At 42.1% G+C, this 14,291-nt stretch overlaps 1 protein-coding gene across 1 annotated transcript in view; it reads right to left on the reverse strand.

The window, feature by feature from the left end:
- The window catches only part of LOC109934660 (glutathione hydrolase 5 proenzyme), a 69,695-nt gene that overhangs the window by 55,078 nt on the left and 326 nt on the right, over positions 1 to 14,291 (reverse strand). The window lies entirely within an intron of this gene.

A 14,291-nucleotide genomic window follows, 5' to 3' on the forward strand; every position in this document is an offset into this window, starting at 1 on the left:
TCTGGACTGGCACGGATGTGTTATTAAGAATTTCTTTGATTCTAATGCCCATTAATTTTGTACACCAACAGGAACTCTTACTCACACAGCCACTCAACTGCACTTCGTCTCACAAACCCACTGTGTACTCTCGGCCATAGGCATACTCTCATTCACACTTAGGCAGAGTTAACATGTTCTTGTCAAAGGAAATCATGTTTAACTAATTTATTAGATAGTTCTTTGCAGAAAGCGACTTTGAATAAACCAGTGACTGTACTTTATTTATATTTTCAGAAGGCATTTGATAGAATGCCACATCAATAGTTATTGTAGAAAAAGGAAGAACATGGAATAGAGGGTAATACATTGGCCTGTACAAAAGATTGGCTAGTTAACAAGAAGCTGGGAATAAATGTTGGTGTGTAAAACACCTCAGAACTGACAGCCAGACTTCTCAGACCGCTAGGAATCATGACAGCGCACAAACCAGCAGCCACACTAAGACAGCATCTGACCAGGGTTAAAGACCTTGGACAGGACGAATGTAGTTTACAGGATACTATGCAGAAACTGCGCAAAACACTATGTGGGACAAACAGGCAGACAACTAGCAACCCGCATCCTCAAACACCAGCCAGCAACTAAACAACACAACCAGATGTCCTTGGTTTCAATACACACAGATAAGAAAAACCACACTTTCAACTGGGACAACACCACTATCATAGGACAAGCCAAACAGAGGACAGCCAGGAGATTCTTGGAGGCTTGGCATTCATCCGTGGACTCCATCAACTAACACATTGAATTAGACCCGATATACCAACCATTATAACGCACAGCCAGAACCAGCACCTACCGGAAGCAGCAAAACTCGGACCAGATAAATTCAAACTGGCACAGGACAAGAGCGCTTCACAGGAGTCTCCACAGCACTGAGTATGTCGCCTAGTAAGGGGGAAGAAACGTCTGCTATCAAACCTCCCAGCTCGGTGAACACACCAACATCTACAACCAGCACCCGAGCTTCAAACCTTCACTCAAACCCTGAAAGCTGGGAGTAAGCATAAATGGGTCATTGGCTGGGTGGCAAGATGTAAGGAGTGGTGTGCACAGGAACAGTGCTGGGGCCGCAACTTTTTAACATTTTTGTAAATTATTTGGATGAAGGGACTACAAGTGCTGTAGCTAAATTTGCTGATGGCACAAAGATAGGTAGGAAAGTGGGTGTGAAGTGTGAAGAGGTGATAAGGAGCCTACAAAGGGATATAGATATGTTAAGGGAATGGCCAAAGACCTGGCAAATGACGTATAATGTTGGAAAATGTGAAATTATCAATTTTGGCAGAAAGAACACATAATCTAAATGCTGAGAGGCTGCAGATTTCAGAAATGCAGAGAGATCTGGGAGTCTCAGTTCATGAATTACAGAAGGTTAAAGTGCAGCTACGGCAAGAAATCAGGAAAGCTAATAGATTTTCTGAAGAAGGGTCTAAGCCCGAAACATCAGCCTTCCTGCTCCTCTGATGCTGCTTGGCCTGCTGTATTCATCCAGATCTACACCTTGTTATCTAAGCTAATAATATGTTGCATTTTATTGAACGGAGAATTGAATGCAAGAGTAGGGAGGTTATGCTTCAGTTACACAGGGCATTGGTGAGACCACATCTGGAGTACTGCATAGGGTTTTGGTCAACTTATTTAAGGAAGAGCTAACCGCATTGGAAGCAGTTCAGAGAAGCTTTACTGGAGCAATAGCCACAATATGTGGGATGGCATCTTAGGAATGATAGGACAGGCTGGGCCTGTATCTGCTAGAGCTTATGAGTAAAAGAAAACTTGATTGAAACTTCTAAGTTCCCAAGGATACTTGGCAGGGTGCAATTGGAAAGGATATTTTCTCTTGTGGGGGAATCTAGAACTAGGGGTCACTGATCCAGACTTGGCCATTTTAAGATGTTTTTTATCTTATAGACTCAAGAGTCTTTGGAACTCCCTTCCTCAAAAGTTGGTGCAAGCAGTGTCTTTGAATACTCTAAGGCGGAGGTAGATAGATTCTTGGTACATAAGGGCAGCAATGTGCAGTAATCAGATCAGCCATAATCTTATTGAAAGGCAGAGCAGGCTCAAGGGGCTGAGTTACCTACTCCTGCTCCTAATCTCTATGGTTTTTGCCCCTCTCCTGGTGGTGAAGTTGGGACGTGATGACATTTTGCTTCTATTTTGTATTTCGAGTGAATCACCTCCATTGCTCAACATGAAGACGGATTGCGATGGCACAATGGAGCAGTTATTAAGAGTCATGTCTGTGCCTGCTCGCTGGTTGCTGGCTCTGGCAGCAGCGTCGGTTGTAATTGGCTGTTTCTCAGTGAAACTGCTGTGGAATTATTACCAAGAACGGCATCTACATTTACAGTAGAGCATTCAAGAGCCAACGTCCTGAATTTCTTTTTCCAGTATGTCCCAGTCAGGACACTGGCAGGATGTAGAGGGAAGCAACAGAGCTCACGTATAATGGAGAGGGGGATCACTCCCACCTTCCCTCTGAGAATACCTTCCATGGTTTGGAACTGTTTCCCATTGGGAATTGAACATTCTCAGGCTGAAACTGCAGAGTCTCTTCACTGAGGTTACAAATTTAATCAACAGTCAACAGTTTGGAGAAGATATTGGGTTTTGGCACCATTACACGGCCGTCCATTATACATTGTGACTTTTGGGAACAATCAGTGAAGTTGCCTTTTTCACAGTCAGCCATGACTCAATAGGAGCCAGTGAATGCTGTCAGCACGGAGTTCAGAACTTCCTGGTACAAATTTAAACCCAGAAACCCTGAATAAAATATTCAGTTGATTCTCCAGTGCAAGACTGAGAGCGTGCTGCATTGCCAGAGGTGCTGTTTTTCAAATGAGACATGATACTGAGTCCCACAAACACACATCGTAAAATCCCAGCCAGTTTTACACCCGTTGAAAGTATGAAGTTCCCTGGTGGCAGGATGGGTTAACAATAGCCCCCAACAATGCTCTCTTCCTGTCAGTTTTTGTTAACAAATCAAACATGACAGTGCCCCACAGTTAGGAGGAAGGAGACTGGACACTAGTGAGAAAGGGAGAGACCATGAAGGATGACCAAGACTTTGCAGTTTCTGATGGGATCCACCCACATCCGACAGGCTTCATAAATGGCAGACAGGACTCAATCCCGGTGATTCCTGCCCCCATTCCTGTTGCTGATTAGTTTGAACTGTGAGGGATAAGGTTTTGAGTTGTGTGTCTGTACCCAGCTAGCCCAGTGTTGCCACCTTTATTGCAGGCTTGGACATTTCAGATTAATCTGAACAAGTCAGGTCAACTTCGAAACGCGATGGTGGTTTACATCACTCAGATGTACTGTGAGCCACGAGCAAAGCTGTTCTGGTGTCATGAAGCTTTTGATTAAAGTATTTAATCATGAATACTTGGCTGAGCTGCAAACCTTGCCCAGCAGAAGGTATTATCACAGCTGTAAAGGGAACTGTTGAGTGTATTTATTTTGAAACTGTTATGTTTATAAGATAATTGTTTTTGAAGTGATTTTTGAATGGCTGTTTATTTTGACAGTTTTATGGTATCTCAGAATAATTTCAAACATTATTAGAGTGCTCATAAGTTTGATACATGGTGGATAGTGGATGAGTTGGCATGGAATGATGAGGAGATGATGGGAGGGTGGATAGGAGTTGAAGGGATGAGAGTTAGTGTGTCACACATCCATCTACGGAACTAGGTCAATGTCCCTCAAAATTGAAGCACACCTTTGAATCTCTTCACCTCAGTATCTACTCTTGAACCCTTCCACCTTGGAACAGCTTCAGAAGCCAAGTGGTGGCATCAACTCTGCACCACGCATGCCACCCTACCATTCACATAGCATGAGCAGCATTGCCAATGTCACAAAGTAGGGAAATGGCTCAACACAGATGCCCATTTTCAAGGTGAACATCTGTTCCCAGTCTGTGCTTCAGGTGTTGGTAAAAATCCAAAGATGCTAGTTCAAAGAAGGGCAGGAGTGTCTTCCAGAATATCCTTACAAAGTGTGAAAATCATGAACATATCATAGAATTATTCAGCACAAAGAGGCCATTTGACTCATTGTGTCAGGCTTGGAATTTTGAAAAGAGCTATTCAATTAATGTTCATCTCCTCGGCTTCCTACAAAGGCCTGCAAGACTTTCCCCATCAGGTAATTTTATCCAATTCTATTTTGAAATCTATTCCATCAACTTTCCTGTCAGGCAGCACATTACAGGTCACAATAACTCACTGTGGAAAAACATGTTTCCTCATGTCACTATTGGTTGTGTTGCTAATCTGTGTCCTTTGTTTGCCAACTTTCTGCCAAAAGGAAAGTTTCTCCCAATATATACTGTCAAAACTGTTCATCAACTCTACCAAATCTCCTCCTAGTCTTTGCTGTTAGATAAAAGGTCAATCTCCTTCATGAACTGCTATAGGTCATAATGGTGGGAGCGCCCTGCTTCCCCAGTCACCAAGTTCCTCTCTCTCTCTCCCTTTCAACTGTTCACAAACTATGTGTCATATTTCACTCAGATTACATGTTTGTGCCGTCATTAAATCTGTCCATTTCCACTCCGCCCCCAGCCCCCCAAAATGTCACTTTGACTCTGCCCCTACGTCAGCTCATCTGCTGCAGAAGCCTTCATTCCTGCCTTAGACTGTTCCAATGTCTTCTTGGCCAGCTCACCAATTCTGATCTCACAGCCCTGTCATTGAATGCACAAAACTAGGAAGGAATGCAAGTTATGAGGAGGACACAAAGGGATGTAGACAGGTTCAGTCAGTGACAGAGGAGTGCAGTTAAAGCACAATGTGAAGAAGTGTGAGGGTATTCACTTTAGGCAAGGTGTGAAACTTGCAAATGTTGAGCACAGGGGGATTTGAACTGTTCTTACAAGGAATGCAGGCCCAGCATGTAATTAGGAAGGGGAATGGCATTTTGACCTCTATTGCAAAGGTGATTGGAATAGAGGAATAAGGGACAGTTGCAGCGAGCTTGGTTGGACCACACCCAGAGTATTATCTGTACCGTGGTCTGCATACCAAGGACAGGTATTGGAGGTTCCCTCGCTGGTGGCTGGGGTAACAGGGCTGTTCTGTTGTAAGAGGTTGAGTAAATTGAGTCTATACTCTCTAGAAATTAAAACAATGAGAGGAATCAAGAGTCTCATTGAAGAGACTCAGGTAGACACAGAGATTGTAGCGTCAGGAGAGGGGCAGGGATACAGTCAGGACTATGATGTTTGATCCATGAAGATTATTTCAGGCCGAGGAGGATTCTCAGAAAATCAAGGGATAACACTGTTCGGGGAACGGGGAGGGAAGTGAAGTTGAAGCCAGAGGTCAGCCATGATGGTACTGAGTGGTGAAGCAGTCTTGGTGGGTACTATGGTCTACTCCTGTGACTATTTCTGTGTTCTTACTTTCTTTAGTTTACCCATTGGCCCAGTACTACATGATCTACATTGACAGCCAGTCAAGCAACATCTCAGTCTTAAAATCTCATCCTTGTTTTCAAATCTTTCCAGGACCTTGTCTCTCCCTAGCACCATGCCTAGATACCGCTCACATATCTGTGTTCTCTTGGTTCAGGTTTCCTGAACATCCCCAAGTTTATCACTCTGCTGTTGATGATCATATCTTCAACTGCTGATCCCAAAACCTCGCCACCTCTTCGTTTCTCTCAAATCTGCTCCTTAAAAGCTCAACCCTGTCTCCAACTTACTGGCAGACAGTGTTAATATCCCCTTGGAACAGTGAATTGCAATCTGTTTCATATGAAGGAACCCCTTAAATTGATTGGTGACCACACAGCCCTATCTAAATGATATTCCCAAATAATACATGATATTAAAGAGCTCACGAAAATGTGGTTTAATCATGCTATAAAGAAGAGGCATGTACTTAACAGAAATCAATGGTGTCAGCGTTTCATTGCACTATCTGTGAATTCATGGCATGGGGGGGAGCTGAGAGACAGTAGAAGAGACAAAGAGAGAAAACAGGAATGTGGGAAGACAGCAGTGAGCGAGAAAGGGCTAATGCAGAGGAAAGAGTCAAATCCATGAAAAGGGGTAGGGCAAAAGTAGAACCTGGGAGTGAACAAGAGTCCAGAGAGGGTCCACTGGAGAATTGGCTGAGGAGGCACACAGAGGTTGCTGGAAATACCCCAGCTCCTGCTTCCTCCTTTACATTTGACTGCAGTGTTGTGAGGTGGCTCATCCAGGGCTTGAGCACATATCCCAGAACCACTGGAAGGCTCTGCAGACCACAGTGTGGGCACCACTGCCGTCAAGCACTTTCAGACGTTTGATTACAGTAAAGGTACTATATAAGTACGAGTTGTACTCTCCACATAACTGTAATCCTTCATCTTGGCATAGTGCCAAAAATCCCTTTTGTTCCTTTTGCACAAAGGGCCTGTAATTCTTCCTTAAGCGTGGTTTCTGGAATTTGACACAACCTGAAGTGCACCAAAACTTCCTTGTTGCTGTCCTCCATTAATAAAGCCAAGGATTATTCTGTCTCAGAACCCTCTCAACTTTTCCAGTCACCATCGAAGATGCGTAACACATGCACCTCCAGCTCTGGGTGTTCTGCTGCCACTTTTAAAACTGCCACGGACATTTCTAGCTGTATGAATCTATGATTCTCTAACTACCATTAGTCTGTCTTGCTGCTGTTTGATGGACCTTGCTGTGCACAAATTGAGTGCTTCCCTTCTTTATTGGGACTGCACTTGGATGTCAAGCAATTGGCAACACCTCAAGATTCTGCAGGTTGGGGTGGGGGTTTGGGGGTGTCGGGAGGGTAGTGCCAGGGCAGAATGGGAATAACGATGATTACAGATTTCATTTTTGGCCATTCATTAGACAACATGATTGATTAATCAAGTTGATTAATTCCTTTTCCTGGCTGAATGTTTTGACTGGATACTGATAGGGGTAGCTGTGTAAAACCATCACATTGAAAGCCGCAATCATAGTATCCCCTTGTTGCTTGGCCACATAAACGTGTTACCATGGGGACTGGCTGCTGCCACAGGCCGTTATTGTGGAAAATGTTCGAAACTGGTTACAAGCCAAGTTACACAGGACATAGCTCAAAATTCATACTTTGTCACAGGATATCCCACTTTTCCCACATCCTTTCCTTCATGAATGCGGCTTATCAAGAATTGCCACAGTCATACCAATGAATCAGGCAAACCATTGCAATATTATCAATATCAACATGAAAAATAGACCATTATAGGAACACTTGGCAGGTGAAGCAGCGTCTTACAGAGAGTGTCACCGTGTTAATACCTCAATTCAAAGTCTTTTCTCCTGAAGGAAAGTTTATACCTAGAACATTCAAATTTTCCTTCTGTCTATTAATGTTAACATAGAAAATAGGAGCAGGAGTGGGCCATTCGGCCCTTCAAACCTACTCCACTATTCAATTTGATTATGTCTGCTCATCCAATTCAGTCCCCTGTTCCTGTTTTACCCCATACCCTTTGATCCCTTTAGCCCCAAGTTCTGTATCCAACTCCTTGAAATCATTAACTGACTTGCTGACTGGGGTGACAAATATATGCATAACATGTCAACCAATTGTCGAATTGAAAGGTCAAGAACTATTCTCTTAGATCTTCTGATATTTTCTCTCAATCTCTGCAGGTTTAAAGAGCTGAATCAGCTTACACTGAGTAAAGTTGCAATAAACAATAGAAAATTCATAACGGGAAAAGGAAGTTAACATTTTCCATAGCTGGAAATCTGTGCCCATAACATGGAGGTGGAAATCCATCAATATAACTTAGGCATAAACCTGAAAGAAAGGTATACAACTACACAGTTTGAAATCACACGTAGTTCTTCACAAAGTACGGCCTGGAGATATTTGTAAACAAAATGTGACAATATTCGGTCTGTTAGACTCTCATCTCCAACCCCACCCCCCCCCCAATACTGAAATCAACACAGTTTGAAAGGCAGCATATGCATGTGCACAAATGCCCCACAATGCCCATTCCCCCATAGGACATCAAGGAAATTTGAGGGCAAGTGAGTTGCGCATGGGCTAATGAATTGAATAGATTTCCTCAAGCATTCGGTATGTCCTTTGCTTAGCTATGCCATGACTTAATACCATGGTACACGGTCCATCCCCTCCAGCTCGGCAAGGAGGGGTACATGTGAGCTTCCCACGAATATGCTGTTTCACAATCACTGCAAGCTTAAGTCCAAATTTCTAGAGATAAGAGGACATAGAATGATTACTGCTAGATTGAGATAATAATTCTTTCCTCAGATATCACATGGCATTTCCTGATTTCTTTTTCTGCTAGCATTACAAATGAGGAATGTTAAAAAAAGGGACAATTTGCATTTTTACTTAAAAATGCTAGGCCACTCTCTAATGCCAACTAGATCTCAGGGCATGTCTTCACCCTTAAAAATGCAATACACAAGATGACTTGAGCTTCATTTGGACTTTAATTGATTGTTAAGTTTTAGATGGCAACTGATGTGTTTGGCATCACCTAAATGGGCAAAAGTACTACACAAGAACATGAGAAATGGGAGCAGGACAGGACTATACATCCTCTTGAGCTTGCTCCACTACCCAGCATGGTCATTGCTGACCTACCATGTCAACTGCATTCTCCCACCGCTCCCCATATCCCATATACCCTGTGAGACCAAAGATCTGTTTGTCTCAGTATACATATTCAACAATGGAACATCCACAACCCTGAGGAGTCAAGGTATTTTCAAGACCTGTTTAGAAAACGTAACAATAACACACTCAATTTCAATTGCAAACAATTACCGTACAGCTCCTGCCAGCAATGCTCCTATCTTTTCTGTTAAACTGTCCATTCCTTGCATTCTAGAATATTCCAACGCAATTATAACTTTCTGTTTCATTTAAGAGTAGGTCCACAAATATTTATTTCTCAGCTTCTTGTTGGGTAGCATGCTTATGGATTGGGAAATAGGAAGTTAGAATTTGGTGTTTGTAAAATGTTAAGGGGGAAAAGCATTGCGTGGTCCCTTTAAAAGATGTGCTTTTCCTATGCTTAGAGATTCGAAAAGGGTGTCTCTGGTCAGCACAGAGATCACCCAAATTGAAACATCTGTATCAAAAGGCCATACAGTTCGCAGGCCAAGCATCAGTTTTGCTTTGTGACCAAGATAACAAGTTTAGAATTCAGCCAATCAACTTGAATCAGGCACTAAGATACCAAATACCAATTAAATTTAAATCTGATAGTTTTGACAACATAGGACCAATCCGATTGTGAGAAATGGATATGTCATCAAGGGTATAAAAGTCGAGACAAAGAAAAGAGAGGTAACTGCCATATGCCAGAGTTAACAGCTCTCAGCTCTCGAGAGAGAATCACTTGCTCTCAAAGTCTCCTCTATTTCTTAGAGAAAGCATCCTCTAAATCAAAAGGTACCAAGGGCATAACTAGTTAATGTTCCTGACAGAAGAATTGACAGAGAAGGCACAGAACATTCCGGAAGACACATAACCTGGCTGTAATTTCAAGAAACTAAATTCTATTTTTATTTTATTTTTAGAAGTGGGTCTTATATTTATTGGAACAGCATACCACTAGAATCTTGTTTTATTTGGGAATAGTTAGTAGTTAGAAGGGGTTTATTCGATTTGTTAATAGTTTAGTTAATTTGTTCACTGTTAGAGTTAGATTGTAAAGTGAGTGTTAGGGATTTATTTTATTTACCGACAAGAAGCTGCAGAAAGGCAGGTTACACCACTTTTGACACTCCTTTTACAGATTATAGGGCAAGGTGCTCCTCTTTGGGTGTTTCACTTTTAGATCTCACAGCGGGGTCAACATCCGCTGTATAACATTCTCAACTTTCCATCTAATCATACCTCGATGTCTGTGGATGCCTCTCCTGACATCACTGTTAGATTCACAATCCTTTGGGTGAAAACCTTTCTCCTTCTCTCAGCCCAAAATACTCAAGTCCTTACAGGCATAGGGTCAGACTGCATGGAAACAGACCTTTCGGTCCAACTCATCCATGCCGACCAGATTTTTGCCTGTGTTTGGCCCATATCCCTCTAAACCTTTCCTATTCATGTACCTGCCCAAACATCTTTTAAATGTTGTAATTGTACCTGCCCTTTACCATTTCCTCTGGCAGTTCATTCCATATGTGCACCATCCTCTGTGTAAAAAAGATCCCTTTTAAATCTTTCCCCTTTCACCTTAAACCTATGCTGTCTAATTTTGGTATCCCCCATGCTGGGGGAAAGACCTTTACTATTCACCTGATCTATGCCCCTCATGATTTTATAAACCTCTACCAGGTCACCCCTCAGCCTCCAATGCTCCAGGGAAAAACATCCCAGGCTGCCCAGCTTCCCCTGATAACTCAAACCCTCCAGTCCCAGCAACATCCTTGTAAATCTTTTCTGCATCCTTTCCAGTTTAACAACATCCTTCCTATAGCACAGCAACCAGCATTGTACACAGTACTCTAAAAGTCCTTATCTGGAGACCATGCTTTAGATTTCTTGACCTTGTCAAGTTCTTTTAGCATTGCGTATATTTCAATGGGATTACCTATTATTCTTCAATACCCCAGAGAATATGGGCTGAATTTGCTCAACCTCTCATTACAGAACTTTCACATCCCACGAAACAATCTATTGAACCTTCACTGTACTGTTTTCATGGCACGTGTATCCTGTCTGGCTAAAACTATGTGGAGTACTCTGAAGACTTTGATATCCACTGAACTACTGCACAATTGTAGCAAGCGTTCTTTATTCTTGCACGCAGAACAGGCAGATCATACCATACAGAGACATAAAGGTCATTGAGTGATTGAACAGAGAGAGGCATACGAAGCTATGGCTGCAAAGAAGGTGTCAGTCCCTTGCAACAAAAGCCAACATTTCATGTGCCTTCATTGCTTGCACTAGCTGCATGTTATTTAAAAAAAACTTCCTGTAACAGTTTACAAGTTCTTCCAAGTCCCTCTGAACAGAAACATTTCAGAGTTTTATGTTTTCTACTCTTACAACTAAGGCGAATTGCCTCACATTATCTGCTGGCTTGCTGATTACTCACTTAACTGGTCTATATTGCTGTCCAGCTTTTATTTATCCTCTTCACATCTCACATCTCCCACCTAGCATTGTCTCATCAACTAGTTTAGATGCATTATTCTCAGTCTCTTCATCCAAGTCATTAATGTAGATTGTAATTAGCTGAGATCCTGGGACTGATCCTCATGGCACTTGATACTGTAACTGCTCTGCTCTGCTCAGGGCTGTAAGAAACTACAGAGAATTGTGAACACAGTCCAGACCAACACGCAAGCCAACCTTCTATCCACTGACTCCATCTACACTTCTCATTGCTGCAGAAAGGCAGTTAACATTAAAGACCCCTCCCACTCCAGTTATACTCTCTTCCAACCTCTTTTGGCAGGCAGAAGGTACAAAAGCTTAAATACATGTACCAATAAGTTCAAGAACAGCTTCTTCCCCGCTGTTAGTAATGTTGATCTTGCTTTTTGTGCACCTTCTTTGCAGCCATAGCTTCATATGCCTCTCTCTGTTCAATCACTCAATGACCTTTATGTCTCTGTATGGTATCATCTGCCTGTACTGCGTACATAACAAAACTTATCACTGTACCTGGGTACATGTGACAATAGTAAATCAAATTAAAGCCTGATAACTTGAAAATGCCTCATTTATCCCTACCCTTTGCTTCCTGTCCACTACCCAAGACTAGCCATGCTAAGATATTGTCCCGAGCTCCAAGAGCTGGTATTTTTCTTGTTAGATTTTTATGTGGCACCTTATCAATTCTTTTTGGAAGTTTACGTAAACTAGATCTGATTTCTTTTATCTAACTTACTCGTCATTCCCTCAAAAACTCTAATAAACTTGGCAGTAGGGAATTCACTTTCATAAAGCAACATTGACTGAATGACTTTCAAAGTGCATTATCCCTTCTGGAATAAATCATTTCTAACATTTTGCTGACAACTGGTGTAAGGCTAACTTGTAGGCCTTTAATCTGTTAACTTTCTCGTGCACATCTCTGCTGATATTAATTAACACATCGCCCTCACTGTTATTACCAGAAATAGAGTGTAACCCTTGGGATGTGTAATTTGTGTCTTCTACTGTGATAACAGACAATAATTGTTCAATGGGAAGCTCTGGTTAACTGTACAAGGCAATAGTGAGACCACACTTGGAGTACTGTGTACAGTTTTGGTCCCCTTATTTGAGGAGGGATGTACTTTTATTAAAGGCAGTTCAGGGGAGGTTCACTAGATTGATTCCAGAGATGAGGGGTTTGTCATATGAAGAGAGATTGAGCAGTTTCGGATCATACTCTTAGGAGTTCAAAGAATGAGAGAAGACATAATTGAGGTGATTATGACGCTAAAAGGGATTGACAAAGTAGACATAGATGGAATATTTCCTTCTGTGAGACATTCTAGATTGGCAGGTCACAGTTTTAGGATAAGTGGTAGCAGATTTAAAACAGATATATGGGGAAATTACTTCTCTCAAAGGGTGGTGAATCTATGGAATGTGATGGATGCTGGGACATTGAGTAAATCGAAAGAGGAAATAGATGGATTTTTAATTAGTAATTGGTTGAAGGGTTATGGAGAGTGGGCAGGGAAGTGGAGTTGAGACTGAGATGAGATCAGCCATGACCATATTAAATGGTGGAGCAGGCTTGAGGGGCTGAATGGCCTACTCTTAATTCTTATGTAATGTCTCTGCCATGTTCTTATTCCCCATAATCAGTCCTCCAGTCTTGTATTCTGAGAAAGCAATATTTAATTCAGCTATTTGTATAATTTTAAAAAAACTCTTAAGATCTCTTTTTAAATTTCTGATTAGTTTGTTCTCAATCTATCTTTTCCCCCTTTTTCAAAATTGTTCCTTGCTGGTTTCTAAAGCATTGTCAATCCTCAGGTTTTCCAGTATATTATAACTTTTTAAACCTCCTCTCAGAATCTAATATTACCCTTAACTTCGTTTGTAAACCACAGATAGATTTTGTGTTTATGAATAAATGTATTTCTGTTGAACATATTGAAATGATTCCCACTGTTTATTACCACCATACCAATTTAATCAAAACCAGAAGAACTGTAGATACTGTAAATTAGAGACAAAAACAGAAATTGCTGGCAAAGCTCAGCAGGTCTGGCAGCATCTGTGAAGAAAAACAATCAGAAATAATGTTTTGGGTTCACCGGACCTGAAGCGTTAACTCTGATTTTTCTTCATAGATGCTGCCAGCCCTGCTGAGCTTTTCCAGCAACTTCTGTTTTTGATACCAATTTAATCTTGTATGTAATCAATCACAGTCCAACCTCCTTTAAAAGACACTTTATAACTAACTGTGTGACTTTGTTAATAAACCCAGGCTCTCTGACCAGGAGCCCAATTGGAGGAAGGACTCGAGCTGGGCAGTGTTTTTGCATACAGGTTTTATGAGAACCCTCCCCTCTGGTCTGTACTCAGCCTTGAACCCCAGATGATCATTCAAAATGCGCTTAATTTGGCTTCATGTGGATTGATAAGTCATATTTTTGAAGCTTACTCAGGAAGTTACAAAATTGGAAAGTCCGTTCATTAGAGGAATCTCTGTAGCTCTCCCCGCGTAACTAAATTTGACCATTCCTACTACGTAAAGCATCATCGCCAAAACATTCACCAACCAGCCAACAATACGCAAACTCACACAGCCTCAAACTAACCCTCATACCCAAATGAAAACATGTCTCAAATGACAGCGTGGATAGTCAGGAGAATGTGGCAGGACCTCAGAAACCGACATGGATCGGGAAACTGTAAGCAGATGAACTCTTTCCAATACTTCTGTACTGGGTTTACACTGCTTGGGACATAGCGCAGCCTATGCAATGTCAGAAATCACACGACACCAACAAGACCGTCACCCAGTGTCGTGTGATTTCTGACCCTATCCACTCCAATCCAACACCGGCACCTCCACGTCACATCAATTCAATGAGAAATTCTAACTAAACTTTCGAAAGTCCCTTGAAGTATTTGTCAGGTTCCAATGATCATCAGAGGGTCTGGCGTCCGGCTGTGTGACCGTGAGCGGGGCGGGGGGGAAGGGTACAGGGTCCAGCTGTGTGGTCCTGAGCCGGAATCCTGCTCTGTAACGCTGAGTGGGGGTTGGAGTTCCGCTGTGCAATACAGCCAGAG

This window comes from Rhincodon typus, chromosome 24, assembly GCF_021869965.1.
Source record: "Rhincodon typus isolate 14 chromosome 24, sRhiTyp1.1, whole genome shotgun sequence".
In the NCBI taxonomy this organism is placed as follows: domain Eukaryota; kingdom Metazoa; phylum Chordata; class Chondrichthyes; order Orectolobiformes; family Rhincodontidae; genus Rhincodon; species Rhincodon typus.